The sequence below is a fragment of the Muntiacus reevesi genome, chromosome 3, assembly GCF_963930625.1.
Source record: "Muntiacus reevesi chromosome 3, mMunRee1.1, whole genome shotgun sequence".
Lineage (NCBI taxonomy): Eukaryota > Metazoa > Chordata > Mammalia > Artiodactyla > Cervidae > Muntiacus > Muntiacus reevesi.
Genome location: NC_089251.1, coordinates 258,264,019 through 258,285,744, shown reverse-complemented (window position 1 = coordinate 258,285,744; position 21,726 = coordinate 258,264,019). Strand labels below are relative to the sequence as shown.

Sequence of the window (21,726 nt, the reverse complement as noted above, 5' to 3'; positions counted from 1 at the left end):
CCTTCACTAACTTTGTTCATAGTGATGCTTCCGAAGGCCCAATTGACTTAGCATTTCAGAATGTCTGGTTCTAGGTAGTGAATGATCACACCATCATGGTTACCTATGTCATTAAGATCTTTTTTGTATAGTTTTTCTGTGTATTCTTGCCACATTTTCTTAATATCTTCTGCTTCTCTTTTTAAATTTTTAAACTTGAATTTTTAATTTAGATGGCCTTCTTTATCCTGCTTAATTGCTCTAGCTAGTTCTTCTAATTTTACTTTAAATAGGAGTGATGAAAGAAGGCATCTTTGCTTTGTTCCTGATCTTTAGCGAAACTATTTCAATTTCTCTTTCCTGAGTATAGTGTTTGCTATAAATCTGTTGTATATGCCTTTTTTCACACTGAGGTATATTACTTCTATACTCAATCTGTTAAGAGTTTTTGCCACGAAAGGATATTTATTTTGTCAAATGCTTTTATGTATCTATTGAGATGATCATGTTATTTTTATCTTTCATTTCTTTTTAATATTATATATTACGTTTGTTAATTTGTATATGTTGAATCACTCTTACATCTCAGGAGTAAATCCCAGTTGGTCATGATGTATATTCCTTTTAATGTGTTCTCAAATTTAATTCACTAGTGCTCTGTTGAGAAATGTTGCTTCTATATCCATCATGAATACTAGTGTACCGTTTTCTATTCTTATCCTTATGTGGTGTCAAGGTAATGCTGGTTTCATAGAAAGAGTTTGGAAATGTCCCTTCTCATCAATATTTTGGAAGTGTTTGAGGAGAATTTGTGTCAGTTCAATAAAGGTTTGGTAGAATTCACTAGTGAAGTCATTTGGCCTTGGAGTTTTTTCTGTGCTGGAGTTTTTGATAACTGACTCAATCTCTCAATTCCTTTTAGTCTGTTCAGATTTGCTATTTCTTCCTGACTCAATACTGGTTGGGTGTGTTTCTAAAAAGTGTATCCATTTTTTTCTAGGTTGTATAATTTGTTGGTATATAATTGTTCATAGTAGTCACTTGTGACTATGTACTTTTTTAGCATCAGTTGTAATATCTCCTTTTTAATTTCTGACTTTATTTGAATCTTCTCTCTTTTTTTCTTAGTTAGTGTAGCTAATGGTTTGTCAATTCTGTTTATGTTTTCAAAAAATAGAATCAGCTCTTAATTTTTTAAATATTTTCTATGGTTTTTCTGATCTCTATATCTGCTCTTATTTTTATTATTTCTTCTCTTCTGCTAACTTTAGGACTTGATAGCTCTTCTTTTTCTAGTTTCTTGAGCCATAAGTTTGTTTATTTGAGATCTTTCTAAATTTATAAGTAGTTGCTTCTATAACTTTCCTCTCAGAAATGTTTTTGCTGCGTTCCATAATATTTGATATGCTGTTTCATTTTCATTTGTTTTGAGATAATTTTTATTATCCTTTTATTTCTTCTTTGAGCTAGTGGTTATTTAGGAGTTTTTGTTTAGTTTCCACATGCTTGTAGATCTTCTCACTTTTCTCCTGTTGTTGATTTTTAATTTCATATCATTGTGGTCAGAGGAAGGCAGTTTGTATGATTTCAATCTTTAAATTTGCTAAAATTTGATTTGCTACCCATCATATGGATATCAAATTCTGGAAAATGTTCCCTGTGCACCTGGGAAGAATGGGTATTCTGCAGCTGAATAGAATGCTCAGGGTATGTCCCATACAGCCTCCCTGCACCTTTAGATTGGTGGGTTGAATACATTTACATAGGATTTACCACTGCTCTTTTATCTTGCCTTCTGGCTATTTTGTCTCTGTTGTTTCATTTTCCTTTCTTTTCTACCTTTATAAATTGGTGATTTTCACACTAATTTGCTCAGTCTCCCCTTCATTTCGTGTCTCTGCTCTAGATTTTTACTTTGTGGCTACCATGAGATTTACATACAACATTCCAGATAAAATAGTCTTATTTCTGATAGCAATTTGTCAGTTGCCGATAAAGTTCCATCTTTGTATTCTTCTCTTTTTATGTTTTATATGTCACAAACTGTCCTTTTATGCTGTGATTTTGTTAGCATGTGGTAATAGCTACAGTTATTTTCAATGCTTTTTTCCTTTAACATTTATGCTATAGATAAATTTTAACATACTATTCTAAGAATGAGTTACAGTATTCTATTTCTTTTACCATCTTAATCAGAGTTTTATGTAGTTCTGTTTTTTGTTCAGCTTGAAGAGCTTCTTTCAACATTTCTTATAAGGCTGGTCTAACGGAGATGAAGTTTTTTAGCCATTGCTTATCTGGGAAAGTCTTTCTTCCTCCTTCATCTCTGAAGAATAGCTTTTCTGAGTAGTGTATTCTTGATTTATTCTTCTTATCTTTCAATATTTTAAACAGGTCCTTCCAGTCTACTCTAGCCTGTAGATTTTCTGTTGAGAAATCTACTGGTAACCTATTGGATGTAGCTTTATAGGTTACAGTCTTCCCCTCAAAAAAGTTGCCTTTAAAATTGTTTCTCTACTGTTGACTTTGACAGTTTTAATTTAATGTGACTTGAAGAAACTGTTTTTATGTTGTGATACTAAGGTGTACTGGTAGTTTTATGGACTTGTCCCTTTTTCAGGTTTGGGAAATTCCCAGGTATTATTTCATTAAATGTACTCTCTGTCCCCTTCACCCTTATTTCAACTTCTAGGATATCCATTATTCTTATCTTGGCCTTTATAATGAAGTAACATATTAACAGTTCTTATATATTTTCTTTATTTTTAAAGAAATTAGTTATTTCTCTTCTTCTGCCTTAATTGCTTTTATATTAATTTCCTGGGCTCTCCAATTCTCTCTTCCACATAACCTACTCTATTTCCAGTGTATTTTAATGCATTTTTCATCTAATTGATTGAGTAGTTCAGCTCCAGAAATTTGGTTCTTTTGTTGAATTTCAATCTCATCCTTTTGTTTGTTAATTTTACAGTCCTTTCATTTATTGTTTATTACTGAGATAATGTATTGCCTTTTGGAATTTTTCTTGTAGCTCTTTGAATTTTTTTTTTAGTGGTTTTTGCCATACATTGACATGAATCAGTTGCTTAGCCATGCCCGACTCTTTGCAACCCCGTGGACTGCAGCACACCAGGCTTCCTTGTCCTTCACTATCTCCTGGAGTTTGCTCAAACCCATTGTCCATTGAGTCAGGGGTGCCATCCAACCATCTCATCCTCTGTTGCCCCCTTATTCTCTCACCCTCAATCTTTTAATTTCTAATAAAGCTACTTAAAATTCTATATAAGTTAGATCACAGCATTCTATGTGTTTGGTTTTGATTGCTAGAAAATTGTCATTGTCCTTCTGAGATGGCATATTACCATAATTTTTCATGATATTTTATGAGAAGCGCCTACACATTTTAAGTAGCAGATAGCTTTCTTATTTAGGCAAGGATTTATTTTGATTCTAGGAATTCAAGGGATTGGTATTTAGAAGTCTTCCTTTTGCTTTCTTTTTGACTTTATATCACAAGATTTAGTTTCACTTATGAGCACTGACTTGCCTCTAAGTTTATGACTCATACATTAAAAAATAAGAATGCTTTAAAAAGCGAAGGATGGTGACCAAGAAAGGGAAGGGTGTGTACTTAGTATTTGGGAATTTGGGCAAGTACACTGTCCTGGTAGGTCCTAAAGAGGGGATTCTCAGAGGTCCATGGATGCTTCCCTTCCTTTCTGGGTGGACAGCAGGAGACTTTCCTTTGGTTTTCTTGTCTGATTACTTCTCTTTCCTTTCCCTCCCACATATCACTACTGTCTATTTTCAGAGAGAGCAATTAATCCCTTCACTGCATATGGCTGGACTGATCCCTACTCACTGCCTTCACCCTCTGACTCTTCTACTAGGAAGGTTTGCTGACTCGCTGCTGTACCAGCCACTGCCTTCTTTGCTGTCACTGCCTCTGCCATCCCTGGGTTTATTGCTACTTCCCTGAATCTGCTACTTCCTCCAAAGTTTAATCCACCTACTTTTGGGTACATAGCTGATAGACCCGTCAGATGTCTTGGTACACTGTACAGAGGTGCTTCCCCACCCCCCACCCCAAGTTAAGTTATGGATGCCAGATTAGTTGTAAATCAGAGAGAAGAGGAAAAAAAGAAAACATAGCCATGATGTTGACCTAAACATCATTCTTAAAAGTTTAGGCTTAAAATTCAGTTAAAAAAATTAGATAAGCCTCCTTTCAAAGATGGCAAATTAAGCACATACATTTGCCCAATTTCCTTTTAAAATTTTACTAAAATGATAGTAAAATGTTTACACAAATCAATCAGTTCAGTTCAGTCCTCAGTCATGTCCAACTCCCTGCAACGCTATGAATCGCAGCACGCCAGACCTCCCTGACCATCACCAACTCCAGGAGTGTACCCAAACTCATGTCCATTGAGTCAGTGATGCCATCCAACCATCTCATCCTCTGTCATCTTTTCCTCCTGCCTTCAATCTTTCCCAGCATCTGGGGCTTTTCCATTGAGTCAGTTCTGCGCATCAGGTGGCCAAATTATTGGAGGTTCAGCTTCAGCATCACTCCTTCCAATGAATATTCAGGACTGATTTCCTTTAGGATGGACTGGTTGCATCTCCTTGCAGCCCAAGAGACTCTCAAGAGTTTTCCCCAACACCACAGTTCAAAAGCACTCAGTTTATTTTATAGTCCAACTCCCAGATACATATATGACTCCTGAAAAAACTGTAGCTTTGACTAGATGGACCTTTGTTTGCAGAGTAATGTCTCTGCTTTTTAATATGATATCTAGGTTGGTCATAACCATTCTTCCAAGGAATAAGTGTCTTTTAATTTCATGGCTGCAGTCACCATCTGCAGTGATTTTGGAGCCTAAAAAAATAAAGTCTGTCACTGTTTCCACTGTTTCTCATCTATTTGCCGTGAGGTGTGGGACTAGTTGCCATGATCTTTATTTTCTGAATGTTGAGTTTGAAGCCAACTTTTTAACTCTCCTCTTTCACTTTCATCAAGATGCTCTTTAGTTCTTCTTTGATTGCTGCCATAAGGGTGGTGTCATCTGCATATCTGAGGTTACCGATATTTCTCCCGGCAATCTTGATACCAGCTTGTGCTTCATCCAGCCCAGTGTTTCGCATGATGTACTCTGTATATAAGTTAAATATTCAGGGTAACAATATACAGACTTGACATACTCTTTTCCTGTTTTGGAACCAGTCTGTTGTTCCACGTTCAGTTCTAATTGTTTCTTCCTGACCTGCATACGGATTTCTCAGAGGCAGGTCAGGTGGTCTGGTATTCCCACCTCTTTAAGAATTCTCCAGATTTTCTTGTGGTCCACACAGTGAAAGGCTTTGGTATAGTCAATAAAGCAGAAATAGATGTTTTTCTAGACTCTTGCTTTTTCGATGATCCAATGGATGTTGGCAATTTGTACTACCTTAAGTATAAACATAATAAAATAGCAATCTATAATAATGCAATTGTAGACATCGAAAAGTGCATGAATTCACAGAAATTAGCAAGTTTGAAAAACATACCATTTGAGTTATAGCAGAAGAAGCACAAAGTAATATGATTTTCACTGCAGAAACCATAAAAATCTCAGAAATTGGTGCTTAAACATAGGGTCAGATTTGGCTTGAAAGCAAAAAGGTTTGTTGAATTGGTGAGGTTTGATTTTTTTTTTTTTAAGTGGTAAGTCCTTATACTAGCATAAAAGTGAAAATTTGGTCTTTTGAGAGAGTGATCCAGAGACATATTCATGGAGTACATGTAGGAACATCTAACTTCAGGAAAACAGTACAGAAAACAAAAGGATAAACTGAAAACCTACACAACCACTGACACAATCCGCGCCTCTTCCCTCCTTCATTTCTCTCTCTCTCTGTTTTTTTTTTTTTAATTTAAGAAACTATTTAGTTTAAGACAGTACATTCTAATTTAATAATAACAGATGTAGAACAATTGTATGCCATGAAGACTCATCTCTAAAGGAAAAAAAAATAGAATTAGATTTATTGTAATCATCAAAAGAAAGAGTGAGCTCCTTATGTAGAGCGGGAACTTTTTTATAATAAGGGAGATGTTCCTTTCACCCTCATAGTGAAGCTGAGTGAATTGATAATGGAGATGCCCTGTTACAGTAGAGTAACAATTAGCATCAAGACACATAGATAACACTCCAGTGCATCCTTTTGGACCACCTCTTTTATTGGAAACCAGGACAGGGAATAGAGAGATTTTTATCTGAGTATCATAACTATCCTGAAATAAATCTCTGAAGATGCAACCCAATTATCAATTTGAAGTTTTCATTTGATAACCCTTGCTTAAAAATGTCAAACTTCTATTCAGAATTCCTCAACATGCCATCTTTACACTCAGTATGGCTGTTTCCTAAATATGAATCCCCAAATAGTGGCTGAAAACCCCTAAAAATAAAATCTGATACTTAAGCAAACCTGATGAAAACAATTAGCTTGGATGACCAAAGACAGTTTCCTCAGAGGATGAGAAAGATAGTGTTATGAAGAAGAGTACTCAGAGAACAGAACAGGAGTTGTTTGAATTAAACATACTAAAGCAGAAATTTAAAAATATTGTTTTGAAAGGTAAGTTTGAAGACATTTTCTTAAAAATGAAGGAAAACATATAGAAAATAAGAGAGGGGGGCTTTGAAATTTGAGAAAAAATTTGTGCATCCAATACAAAATATTAGAAATCCTAGAAATAGGGACAAAATTAGGTCATAGTACAGACTATTTGGCTGATTAAGCTGGAAGATAGCATTGTCCCAATTGATACTAGTGATAAAGAACTTGTTAATGCAGGTAGATGTGAGACACAGGTTTGATCCCTGCATTGAGAACATCCCCTGGAGGAGGGCATGGCAATCCACTCCAGTATTCTTCCCTAGAGAATTACATCGACAGAGAAGGTTGGCGGGCTACAGTCCATAGGGTTGCAATGAGTCAGACATGATTAAAGCAACTTCACATGCATGCATACATAACATTTTCAGTTTTATTTGTTCTGTTACTATGTGATTGCAGGTTTCCCCAATAACTTCTATTTTATATATGTATTCCTTGGTGCTATGACAGTTTGTCTGTGATCCCTATGTATGACATCATTTTAATGGTTAGTACTTAGAAGCCTCATCATCATCATTTATTCCTTCCCTTTTTTATACATAATGTTCATTCAAACTTATTCAGTCCTTCTTATTTTACCATCTTCTAAGTATTTCTCAACTCTGTCTACCTTTCCATCACCTTGACATTTGATTAAGATTTATTCATTTCTTGCCTTATTGCAGTGGCCTCTGGAAATATACAATCTGATGTGAATTTTTAAAACTGAATAGGCATTGATTCTTGTCACTGGGTTGTTTTGCAGTGACATTTGATTCTTGATTTTCTACTGCTGTTTTTAGCTGTTTGGAATTTTTTTATTTAAATGAATTTAGTACTCAGAACTATCTGTCTTCTGCTGCCTTCTACAGTAAATCATGTGTGTGTGTGTGGGGGGGGGGGGGGTTCCTTTCATTAAGGACCAGTAGAAAAGTTCAGATTGAGATAAATATTTTAAAAATTAAGCTTCCCATAAGTTCTATGCATTTTATTACATTTATCAGTATATAATAGGGTGGCAAACATCTACATTTGGAAGTTGGGGAGAAAGACCTTTCAAAAATAAATGTTCTATGCTATTTTTCTGCACTGTTATCAGCATAAATGCAGAGGAAGTTTTATTTAGGATATACAGAATATCAATTCTCTTAAACAAAGATTTGCTTGACTTCAAGAGAGGAGCAACAGCACTGGGCTTTTGAAATTGAGTAGAGAGGTCATGTAGACATGCCCCTTAAAGGATCAATACCTCAACTGATAGTGAGCAGTAGAGTCTATTTCAACAAGTCCAATGCCAAACATCATAGGTTAGAAGTTCCGTTATACTTAAACTTTCAAACCCAAACAGGACAGCTAAAAACTTCATAAAAGAACAAGAGAAAGAGCAATGATCTTTATTAAATCACCCTGTGACTCTTTTTACCACCAATAACCATTCTATAACAAAAAACTAGATTAAGATTTAGGTGTCACAGCTTATTTTGAAGGTGTTTCCAGGGGAAGAAGCTGAGGCAGTCAATTTTCCTCTTAAAAGAATGACACAGCAAGTACTCATATGACAGAAAGCTTGAATATCTTCTTGGATAAAACAGCCCTCCAGGCAATAAAAATCAAACAAAATCCATCTTGAACTCTGATTAGTCTTGATCTTTTAAAGTTTTATTTCTTGAGCTTGAGCAAGGCTTTGTGAAGTTTATACTGTATTTAGGATTATTTTAACTATATGCGATGTATCTTGTACCCTTAAGTGCAACTTAACTTTTACATTTATCTTAATTACTTTATTCTAGTATTAATCTAATACAGCATTATGTTGTGTTATTTTTCTGAGCCTGAAATTCCTTGTTTGGATTTTAAGCCATGGGTTGTTCTTCTTGTTCCATTCTAATTCTATTTCTCCCAAAAATATTTATATTAATTTCTAAATATGAGAAAACATTCTAATCAACTAGGGATTATCACAGGATTATGTAAGATATAGGAGTTCAATATAAATGCCAGATATCCAGTCTGTTTCAAGAAGGAAATAGGATATTTTTCTAGGAATTATACAATTTTATCTTTAAAAATACCTCTTAAACAGCTTTCCTCTCATTCCCACACCCAAACTACCCCCCAACACACACACAGAGTTTTACTTATTTTTTTCCATTTATTTTTATTATTTTTTAAGCTTGTCAAAAGATAATTTAAAAGTAAGTAAGCTATTACTGCAGTACATATAATGCTTACCTAAGAATATCCTTACCTTGAAGTAATAATGCCAACTCACAAGATAATGACTGTTTTCCAGACTGATGAATTCAAGCTCAAGATAATCTCATTTTTAATATTTGTATGCCAAACTGGCTTGTGATAAGTATATAGATTTATTAAACTTTTGAAATTTGTAGCTGGAAATAAAATAGTTATTACTGTGGTCTTAGCATGTTTATTTTCTTACAAATTTCTGCCTATGAACTTCATAAAGGTGATATTCCTCTGTAATTAATTTAGTTCCCTGTGCTATACAACTTACGTAATAATGTAAATCACCTATATTTCAATTAAAAAGTATAAATGAATTAAGCCTCCTTCCATTATGTTATTCTAAATTCCATGTCCAAATGAGTGGTCATCTGATATGTTGTAGCGTGCACATGTGTGCGCGCATCAGTCGCTCAGTCGCTTTTTGTGACCCCATGGACTGTAGCCTACCAGGCTCCTCTCTCCAGGGGATTTCCCGGGCAAGATTACTAGAGTGGGTTTCCATTTCATCCTCCAGGGATCTTCCCTACCCAGGGATAGAATCTGTGTCTCCTATGTCTCCTGCATTGCAGACAGATTCTTTACTGCTGAGCCAGCAGGGAGGCCCAGTGATACACATAAAAGCTATTATACTCTAAGTAATTTGTCAGACACTGAGATAAGAACTTTGCATTGTCCTATTGAGCCAGATTTAGAAAAAAGAATAAAGGTTTTAGAAAAAAGAATAAAAAAAATTACTTCAATGAATCTTTAGGAATATTCATGAGAAGGGCCGCCCCTGCACCTTGATTCCCAGATCTTTGTATTCCGATTACAGGAAAATAAGGCCTCTGTATAATAGTCACTGCTTCAAGTATTAGGACATACTTCATAAAACTGCACATCAGGCTTTCAGGGTTTTGTCTACCAGATAGTATCATAAATGTGCTGTGTGTTCTGCTCAGTCCCTCAGTCCGTCCGACTCTTTGTGACCCCGTGAACGGTAGCCTCTGTCCATGGGGCTGCAGTCACCATCAGCAGTAGCCCAAAGAAATAAAATCTGTCTCTAATTCCACTTCCCCTTTCTGTTAATATTTCCCATGAAGCAATGGGACCAGATGCCATGATCTTAGTTTTTTTTAAAGTTAAGTTTCAAGTTTTCAGTTACGCTTACTATGGTTGGATCTGTTACAGAATAGTTTTTAATTCAAGGCAAAGCTCATTTGTGTCTCCTGTAGGGCTCCTAGTAGGGTACACTATAGTCTACTTACCAGCTAACAAGTACTTTTTCTCGGGGAATTTTGTCTAAAGCCATCTTCACATCATTTCTTTCCTGCTGATAAGGAAGTACAGTAAATTACCCCACATTTGTTACATCAACATGTGGAAGAAAATATCTAATCACTTGATCCATCTTTGCACTACTTAAGTCCATTTATTTCATGATCCCAGGTCTGAACCCGGTTCTAAGGATTTGATTTAGGTAGTAAATTAAGTAATCCAATCCATTTCTGAGCTAGCTACCAGGTTTTGTTGATGAGTCTTCATGATTCACCCCAATTTTTTTTTCTAAACTTCCACAGGTATTTTCAGAATTTTGAGTGTGGGAAATGGGGATGGTTTTACCACATAATTATTTATGGCCTGTTTACATGACCATACTGCCCATTTAGTTATGGCTTTAGGATCTATACATTTCCAGCTCCCCTTCTGAGGACACAGGCCTGTTCTATTACTAAATAGTGACTCTCAGCTTTAGTGATGGTGCAGATTTGCCTTTATTCGCTTCCACTAAGCATCTAACCTTCTTTTCCCAGAGATTTACAGTCTGCGTGATATTATACATTTCATTGCCAAATAGCTGCTAAGCAGCTCCTTTTATATCTGTATGTTTTACTTGCATTACCAGAGACATCATAATTATTCTGGGCTGAGGATTACCTGATGTATGTCTGCCTTATAGTCTCAACTAATATCTGATAGCAAGTTAACAATTGTCTTTAAAAATAGATTTATTGAGGAAGGGCATCATGCAGTTTTGTCTAAAGATTCAATTTTGCTTGCACCCTAACTGTAGACATTTCTGAAATCATTTGAGTAATTGAATTAAATGTGTAAATGTTGCAGCCTGAGCAATAGCAGTTTATGAATCTTTCTTTAAGAAAAAAACCTCAGTGAAGGATAATTTATATGCAGTAAGCTGCACATATTGAGTGCACAGTATGATACATTTTGATATATGCAGACATATATACCTGCATAACACCTGTGAAACCAGTAATTCAATCAATATGACTGTATCAGAAACCAGTAATTCAATCAATATGACTGTATCAGTTATCCTAGATAACTATCTCATTCTCCTCTTTAAATTCTCTTTCTCACTCCTTCCCACCACTTCCTGTCCCATACAATCTCTGATCTGTTTTCTGTCATGATAGATTAGCTTGAAATATATAGAATTTTATACAAATTAAACCATAGAGTGGATGTTCAGTTTTATCTGTCTTCTTTCACCAGACATAATTATTTAACAATTCATCCTTGTTGTGCATATTAAAAGTTCATTACTTTTTATTGCTGAGTAATATTCCTTTAGATTACATATCACAATTTTATACATCTTGTTTTTTATTAGTGATTATCAATAAAACTGCTATCAGCATTCACATAAAGCTTTTGTGTGAACATAAATTAACACTGAGCTTGCTGATCCATATGGTAAGTTTATTTTTAACTTCAGAAGAAACTGCTAAGCTGTTTTCTAATGTGGTTGAACTGTGTTGCTTTTATATAAGCAAAATTAGAAGCACCTATTTCCTCTATTTCTTTGTAGCATTTGGTACAGTTTAATTTTATATTTCATCCATTTTAAGAGATGTGTTGTGGTTATACATGGCAGTTTTAATTTTATGTTTCCCTAATATATTCCATGGGTCTATCTGTCATCTTTATATCTTCTTTGGTAAAGTGAAAATGAAATGATAGTTGCTCAGTCACGTCAGACTCTTTGCGACCCCATGGACTATAGCCCACCAGGCTCCTCTGTCCATGGAATTCTCTAGTCAAGAATACTGGAGTGGGTTGCCATTCTCTTCTCCAGGTGAATCTTCCCAAAAGCACATGTTCAAACCATTTACTTGTTTAAAGAATGTTTTTTATTATTGAAATTGAAAAAGAATTTTTAATATATTCTAGCTAGAAGAATTTTAACAGATATGTAAGTTTCAAATGTTTTCTGTTTGTGGCTCATCTTTTCATTCCCCTAATAATGTCTGGATTTAATTCATCTGAGGTCTAATTTGTCAATTAGTCTTTTATGGATTATGTTTTGGTTCTAAACATCTCTGCAAAATATTTAAAATATTTGCCTAACCAAGATCTCAGAGATTTTTCTCTTATGTTTTCTTTTAGAAATTTTTTCATATTGTGTTTTACAAGTAGTTCTTTGATTCACTGCTAATTAATTTTTGTTCAACATTATATGGCATAGATTAAAAACTGTTTTTCCACCTATGGGTATTCAATTGTTTTAATACCCTTTGTTTAAAAGTGATAATTTCTCCTTGAATTGCCTTTGAACTTTTGTAGAGCATAAATTTTCCACTTAGTTTTGGCTTGTTACATAATTCTCCCTTGTGTTGATTGATTATATTGTCTATCCTTTTGTCAATACTTCTTTATCTTGATTACTGAAGTTGTATAGTAACTCTAGAAAATAGTGTTGCTACATGAGTTCCATTCTTTTCCAAAGTTGTTTTGACTAATTGAGGTCCTTTGAATTTCCATATGAATTTTAGAATCAGTTTTTTTTAAATTTCTACAATTGATGGTTGCTTGAATTTCAATTGAATGGTGTTGAAATTATAGATATATTTAGAAGAATTAACATCTTAATAACAGTAAGTATATCAATGAATGAGCATAGTGTACCTCATTCTTTATTTAGGTTTTCTTCGATTGTAGTCAGCAATGCTTTATAGATTTCAATGTGTAAGTCTTGTGTATGTTTCATAAAGTTTATCTGTAAATTTTTCAGTGTATTTGTAGTAATGCAATATTTATTTTAAAGTTACATTTGCTTGTTGATTAAAGAAGTGATACAATTGATTTCTGTACATGGATTTTTTTTATCTTGAATTTTCCTGAACCAATTAATTCATTCTAGGAGGATTTTCATAGGTTGTGTCAGCTTTTTTATGTAGAAAATAATGTCATCTATGTATATTTTTCCTTTTCTAAACATAATGCTTTTTCCCCGCCTTTTGTCATTGAACTTGTTAGAACCTCCAATATAATGCTGAATTGGTGAGTGTGGAAATCCCATTCATTCCTGATTGGGGATAAATATTCAGTCTTTCATTATTAAATGCAACAGTTGTAGTTTTTCCATAATTGATCACAATTAAGTTGATGATGTTTTTTTATCCTGGTTTGCTGAGAGCTTTTTCTTTGTCTATTGGCTTGATCTATTGGTTAATGTAATAAATTACACTAAAGTGAAAGTGAAGCCACTCAGTCATGTACGAGTCTTTGCAATCCCGTGGACTGTAGCCTACCAGGCTCCTCCACCCATGGGATTCTCCAGGCAAGAATACTGGAGTGGGTTACCATTTCCTTCTTCAGGGGATCTTCCCGGCCCAGGGACCAAACCCAGGTCTCCCGCATTGGAGGCAAACGCTTTAACTTCTGAGCCACCAGGGAACCCCAATAAGTTACATTAACTGATCTTCAAATGTAAAAATAAATTAGACTCAGAATAAATACTAATAACCCTTGGACTTGATATAGTAATGGTTTTAATATGTAGTTGAATTTGACGTGCAAAAACTTTTACAAATTACACATCTTTGTTTAAGAGGGACATAGGCCATTAGTTTATTTTTCTTTAGCGGTCTTTGGTTTTATTACTGCCATCATGGAAAATGTTGGGAAACATTTCTTTTTTTTTTCAATATTATGGAAATTTGATTATTATTAGCTCTATTTCTTCACTAAAGTTTTGATAATTGATCACTAAGGTCATGTAGTCATAGAATTATTTTTTGGTGGGAAGGTTTTAATTACAAATACAATTTCTTTAATGAATGCAATTTTAATAAAATGTTTAGATTCCTTTTTGCTTGAAATTTGTAATTGCACTCTTTCTCTTTGTTTTCTTTTGATTATATTGGTTAATGGATTATCAGTTTTATCATTCCTGTCAATAAAATCAGCTTTTGGTTTCTTTGATTTTCTCTATAGGCTTTGCCTTTTATATTTCATTGATTTGCACTCTGGTCTTTCTTGCTTTCCTACTTCAACTTACTTTTGGTTTATTAGCTCTTTGTTTTCTTAAAAAGTAGAAGTTGTGGCCACTGGCTGAACCACACCTTTCTTCTATTCTAATTTATTTATGCTGTAAATTCCTCCCAAAGTGATTCAATGGCATTTCACACATTCTCACAAATTATGCCATATTGAAATTTCATTTTCATTCAGTATGAAATATTCACTAAATTCCTTTTTGATTTCTCATTTGATCCATAAGTTATTTAAAAGTGTATTATTTAGGTAACTAATTTTTGAGAGATTTTGTTTCAGACATTTTGTTATTGATTTTACTTTAATTTTATTGTGATTAGAGATTAAAATTTGTATGACTTGATTCTTTTACAAATTATTGAGACTGTTTTTATAGAAGATACAATCTATCTTGGGAAATATTTTGTGTACATTTGAAATGAATGTGTTCCCCTATTATTTCTCTCTATCCTAACATCTCAGTGTGTTGTTAGTTGTCGGATATGCTATACTGTTACTGATTTTTCATGCTTAATTCTATTAATTTTTAAGGAGAGAACATTAAAATTTCTGAATTTGATTGTGGATTTATTCATTTTCATATTCAATTTTTATTGGCTTTTGCTTCATTTATTATGAAATTATGTTATTATATGGACATATATTTAGGATTATTATGTACCTTGAGGAATTGATTCCTTTGTTGTTATCAAATGCAATTCTTTATCACTGATAGTACCCTTTGCTCTGAAACCAGGTTTTGATTTTTTGTATTGCTTCTCTATTTTCAATATCATTGATTTATGCTCTAATTTTTATTATTCCTACCCTTGCTTGGGTTTAATTTGCTCTTACTTCTCCATTTATTTTTTTAAATGAAAAGCACAGGCTACTTACTTATTGCTATTTCTCATTTTCTAATATAAACATTTCTTGCTATAAGTTTTTCTCTAAGAATCACATTAATTGTACTTCACAATTTTGATATACTTTCTTTTCATTTTCAGTTACATTAAAATATACATTTTTTCCTTTGAAACATCTCTGTGACCCATGGTTTCCTTATAAATATGTTGTTTAATTTTCTAATTATTCAAGATTTGCTTCAACATATATCCCTATTATTGATTTCTACTTTATTTTTCTTTAACTTTTAATTTCAATTGTTCTAAATGTATTCATATTTGTTTTATGATCCACTATGTGCTCTATCTTGGTGACTGTTCCATGTGTTCATAGAATAATATGTACTCTCCTGTTGAGTGTAAAATTTTCTATGTCAATCAGATCAAGTTGATTGACAGTGCAGTTTATGTTCTTTATTGAATTGTTTTCCTGTTTATTCTATCAGTTGCAGAGGAAAGAGTGTTATATTGCCAAGTATAATTATGACTTTGATAGTTTATGGTGAAATATGTCAGATTCCTGATCTCTGAAGGAGAAGATTTGACTTCAGGATCAGGAACCAGGCTTGATCACTCAGAGCCTCTGTGTGGCAGAAGTTTTATTACAGTGATAATGGACCTAAATCAAATCCCTTATGAATATACAGTGGAACTGAAAAATATATTTAAGGGACTAGATCTGATAGAGAGCTTGATGAACTATGGACGGAGGTTCGTGACATTGTACAGGAGACAGGGATCAAGACCATCCCCATGGAAAAGAAATGCAAAAATGCAAAATGGTCATCTGAGGAAGCCTTACAAATATCTCTGAAATGAAGAGAAGTGAGAAGCAAAGGAGAAAAGAAAAGATATTCCCATTTGAATGCAGAGTTCCCAAGAATAGAAAGGAGAAATAAGAAAGCCTTTCTCAGTGATCAATGCAAAGAAATAGAGGAAAACAGCAAAATGGGAAAGACTAGAGATCTCTTCAAGAAAATTAGAGATACCAAGGGAACATTTCTTGCAAAAATGGGCTCAATAAAGGACAGGAATGGTATGGACCTAACAGAAGCAGAAGATATTAAGAAGAGGTGGCAAGAATACACAGAAGAACTATACAAAAAAGATCTTCACGACCCAGATAATCACAATGGTGTGATCACCCGCCTAGAGCCAGACATCCTGGAATGTGAAGTCAAGTGGGCCTTAGAAAGCATCACTACGAACAAAGCTAGTGGATGTGATGGAATTCCAGTTGAGCTATTTCAAATCCTGAAAGATGATGCTGTGAAAGTGCTGCACTCAATATGTCAGCAAATTTGGAAAACTCAGCAGTGGCCACAGGACTGGAAAATGTCCATTTTCATTCCAGTTCCAAAGAATGCTCAAACTACCACACAATTGCACTCATCTCACATGCTAGTAAGGTAATGCTCAAAATTCTCCAAGCCAAGCTTCAGCAATACGTGAACCAAGAACTTCGAGACGTTCAAGTTGGTTTTAGAAAAGGCAGAGGAACCAGAGATCAAATTGCCAACATCCGCTGGATCATCGAAAAAGCAAGAGTTCCAGAAAAACATCTAGTTCTGCTTTATCGACTACGCCAAAGCCATCGACTGTGTGGATCACAATAAACTCTGGGAAATTCTTCAAGAGATGGGAATACCAGACCACCTGACCAGTTTCTTGAGAAACCTGTATGCAGGTCAGGAAGCAACAGTTAGAACTGGACATGGACCAACAGACTGGTCCCAAATAGGGAAAGGAGTATGTCAAGGCTGTATATCGTCACTCTGCTTATTTAAATTATATGCAGAGTACATCATGAGAAATGCTGGGCTAGAAGAAGCACAAGCTGAAATCAAGATTGCCAGGAGAAATAGCAATAAACTCAGATATGCAGATGACACGACGCTTATGGCAGAAAGTGAAGACAAACTAAAAAACCTCTTGATGAAAGTGAAAGAGAAGAGTGGAAAAGTTGGCTTAAAGCTCAACAAAACTAAGATCATGGCATCTAGTCCCATCACCTCATGGGAAATAGATGGGGAGACAGTGGAAACAGTGTCAGACTTTACTTTTGGGGGCTCCAAAATCACTTCAGATGGTGACTGCAGCCATGAAATTAAAAGACGCTTACTCCTTAGAAGAAAAGTTATGACCAACCTAGACAGCATATTAAAAAGCAGAGACATTACTTTGTCAACAAAGGTCCATCTGGTCAAGGCTATGGTTTTTCCAGTGGTCATGTATGGATGTGAGCGTTGGACTGTGAAGAAAGCTGAGCACCGAAAAATTGATGCTTTTGAACTATGGTGTTGGAGAAGACTCTTGAGAGTCCCTTGGACTGCAAGGAGATCCAACCAGTCAATCCTAAAGGAGATCAGTCCTGGGTGTTCATTGGAAGGACTGATGCTGAAGCTGAAACCCCAATATTTTGGCCACCTAATGTGAAGAGTTGACTCATTGGAAAAGACCCTGATGCTGGGAGGGATTGGGGGCAGGAGGAGAAGGGGATGACAGAGGATGAGATGCTGAATGGCATCACCGCCTCGATGGGCATGAGTCTGAGTAAACTCCAGGAGTTGGTGATGGACAGGGAGGGCTGGCGCGCTGCGATTCACGGCGTCGCAAATAGTCAGCCATGACTGAGTGACTGAGCGGCTGAACTGACTGAACTGATTACAGTAAATCAAAAGACTGTCTCAAGGTTGTAAAGGTCTTACCAGATCCACTCACATTGTTTACATTTTAAGAGAATGGGGTTAGAATTAAGGATAGAAAGTTTTTATCAGACACACTCCTACATCATACACTTTAAAATGGCAGGATTAGTCAGAAAGTTCTTAAGAAGGAGAAACATATCCTCCAGTAGGTTACATTGTTGTCATATAACAATTGACAACATATCCTTGAGCAAGATGGGTTGTTTGTTGTTCAGTCATTAACTCTGAGATTAAAGAAAATAAAACATTTTGTATGACTAAGAGTAAGGAATGAAAAAGTTTGTCCTTTTCTCTTCCCAAGAGCATCAGATGCCTGTCTCCTCCTTGGGCACCCTAGACTTCTTATCAACCTACCTAATAATTAACTTTTTCAGGATTATGTCAGCTTTTATATTTATCAGGTTTCATCATAGGTATGTTGAAATTCTTCATGTTGTCTACTTTTTCTACTAGATCCTTTAGTATATTTATTTATTTACAATTTTGTGTCTAATAGAGCATCTTTTTTCTTATATGAAATGAGTCTGATTCTGATAGTTGCTTTGTCTTTTCACAGTGTTTTGTCTTGCCTTTTTGTGTACTTTATTTGTTGTTGAAAGCCAAATTTGTTGTCTAGAACAATGAATGCTAATGTAAGTACTTCTATGCTTGTAGACTAGCATACTTTTCCTTCTCCTAGATCTTTAGTGTAGGTTTTTCTATTAATTTCATTAGGGCTTGGGATGACTTTGATTCTTGTTTGTATATTTGCCTTTATTCCTCTAGGGGCAGTTTGTGTTTATTGTGTGAGCTAATTTGCCAGAGAGCTTTTCTCAGTATCTCATTCTCACTTGCAAGTCTTCCTATTTGTCTTTGCATATGTTTTTTGTTTTTGCACTGTTTCCCAGATAGAATCTTTGTCTTATAGCTTTCCCTGATACATCTCTCCCATTACTAGTCTTGACATTTATTAGCATTGTGATGTAGGGGAGGGAAAGGCCTCACTCACCCGTACTCTGAATAAAGATCAATGTTAGGCAAAGTCTCTGTACTTGACTCTGGATTCTGGGCACCACAACAGTTTCTGCCCTCTTCTAGATGTAGCTTTGGACCTAACAGCATTTTGGCATTCCTTCACCAGTCAACCTTTAAAATACTTTTTATGTTTCTTTTTTCTAATAATTGTGGATCTCCACCAGTTCCTTTAGCATATAGGCACACCTTGAAAGTACTGAAGGTTTGGTTTCAGACTACTGGAATAAATAAAATATCACATTAAAGTGAATCACACTAAATTTTTGGTTTCCCAGTGCATATATTCAAGGTATGTTTACACTATATTGTAGACTATTAAGTGTGTGATAGCATTATGTCTAAAAATTAACATACCTTCATTAAAAAATGCTTCATAGCTTAAAAAGGTTAACAATCATATGCGCCTTCAGCATGTTGCTTTTTTTTTTTTTTTGCTAGTGGCAGTTGTGTCTTGATTTTGATGGCTTCCCAGGGTGCCATAGGGTGGCTGATCTTGATGAAGGTAGTGTTTTCTAAGAGTTGGGATAGGTGTAGCAATTTCTTAAAAATAAAACAATGCTTAAGTTGCTGCATCAATTGGCTCTCCCACTCATGATTTTTGTCTAGGATGTAATGCTGTTTGATAGTACATTACCCACAATAAAGCTTGTTTCAAAATTGGGATCAGTCCTTCAAACCCCCCCAGTCACTGCTTATCAAATTTATGTCATATTCTATCTTTTGTTATCATTTGAACAATTTTCACAAAATCTTCACCATGTGTAGATTCCATCTCAAGAAACTTTTGCTCATCCATAAGAAGCAACTCCTCATTAACAAATTTTTTTTTTTTTTGTCAATAAATGCTTTAGGAACATCTGCACATGTACATTTACATTCATTGCATTCAGTTTGATAACAATAGTAGTTTCAATACAAATGCTATTGGAACTCAAATTTCAGACATGGTCATATATATGTTATTTGAAATTCTTTTATCTAGATATAGATCTTGAGAGTGAATCTCTTGATGAAAGGTGTACAGCTAGCTTGTCCTGGAACTCATGAAGATAATTATATTGCTTTATGGTCTGTATTGCTACAGATCCTCTCAGGTCCCTCAGGCTGTTGATGGCTTGCTGTGGTGATTCTGTGTCAGACAGGTATAGGGGGAGATGAGCAGCTATAAGACAAAATCTCCCAAGTCCTCCATAACAGTGTATTAAGGTTTTTTGGTTATTTTTAAGGCAAATTTCAAGGTACTCCATAATTTCACAATAGCTGGTGATGTCAGGAGTCCCCCCATCTAGAATTGGATGGTGATGAGTGGTAATTCCATACTGATAGTAGAGATCCAAAAGGTTTGGAACTCTATATTTTGACAGTTCCCCTCTGGTTCAGAAAACAAATATGTCTTGCATACCATAGCTCTTTAGTTCTTCTGCATCATTTTGGACATTTCTTCTAACATTTTTAAATTTACAACCTGGAAGAGCACATAAACCAAGAAACTGAGAACAATGCACTCATGACAGGGGTAGCCATGATATCTGAATTGGAGTCTGTTCATCTTCAATAGGCTCTTCATCTGATGAGTCAAGCTCACTTGTTTGCATTGGACTAGGTGGCTTCATTGCAGGCCACCTCATGTCCTGATCGGCCACTGCCTCTCATTAACATTTTATCATGAGATTGTAGCAATGCATTAACGTATTCAGGCTCTACTAGTGTTGTTCTCTCTGCAGTTGCTTCCTCCACTGAAGTTGTGGATCCCTCAAAGTTATCCAAGAGGGTTAGAACCAACGTTTCTCAGACTCCTATGAATGTTCATATTTTGACCTCTTCCCTTGAATAATGGGGCTTCCTAATTGGGGCTAGTGGTAAAGAACTCGCCTAACAATACAAGAGACACAAAATGATATGCAGGTTTGATCCCTGGGTCAAGAAGATCCTCTGGAGGAAGTCATGGCAACCCACTATTCTTGCCTGGAGAATCCCATGGACAGAGGAGTCTGGTGGGCTACATTCCACAGGGTTGCAAAATGTATTTATTCATCCATGCCACTTTTTTTCTTTCTTTTTATTTATCTTTAAATGAGCTAGAGTTTTCAGGATATGAAGTTTGTAGGAAATTTCTGACACAGAGGGTATAGATGAGTAATATATTTTTCAGTCCAGCTAATTTTTCACAACCAAAAGATTCTCCTTTTCTTTACTGGCACAAAGGTATACTTCTTCATGCAAATGTAGCTCATCTTCAGCAAGTGGTACTGCAAAGTTGGACAGCTTCATGTAAATCAATGAAGTTATAACATATCCTCACATCATGCACAGAAGTAAGTTCCAAATGACTTAAAGACTCAAACATAAGACATGACACCATAAAACTCCTAGAAGAGAGTATAGGCAAAACATTTTCTTACATAAATAGTGCCAATGTTTTCTTAGGTCAGTCTCCGAAGGGAATAGAAATAAAACTAAAAATAAACAAATGGGACAAAATCAATATTACAAGCTTTTGCACAACAAAGGAAGCAAAAAAAAAAAAAAAAAAAAAGAAGAAGAAGAAGAAGAAAGTAAAGGGAGATAACCTACAGGATGGGAGAAAATATTTGCAAATGGTGACCAACAAGGGCTTAATGCCCAAAATATACAAATAGTTCACACACCTCAATAACAACAACAACAACAAAAGCAATCAAAAAATGGGTAGAAAATCTTAATAGGTATTTCTCCAAAGAAGATACGCAAATGGTCAGTAAGCACATAAAATGATGCTCAGCATCATTAATTATCAGAAAAACACAAACAAAACTACCATGAAGTACAACCTAACACTAGTCAGAATGGCCATCACTAAAAAGCCTGTAAATAACTAATGCTAGAGAGTGTGGAGACAAGGGAACCCTCCCACTGTTGCACTGTTAACCCTCCCTGTCGGTGGGAATGGAAGTTGGTGCAGCCACTATGAACAGAGTATGAAAGTG

The 21,726-nt window shown here is 35.1% G+C and overlaps 1 pseudogene; it reads right to left on the bottom strand.

Annotated features, from left to right (window-relative positions):
• Window positions 1-19,734: 19,734 nt before the first annotated feature.
• On the bottom strand, window positions 19,735-20,373 carry LOC136163510 (cyclin-dependent kinase inhibitor 3-like; annotated as a pseudogene).
• Between the last annotated feature and the right edge of the window lie 1,353 nt (window positions 20,374-21,726).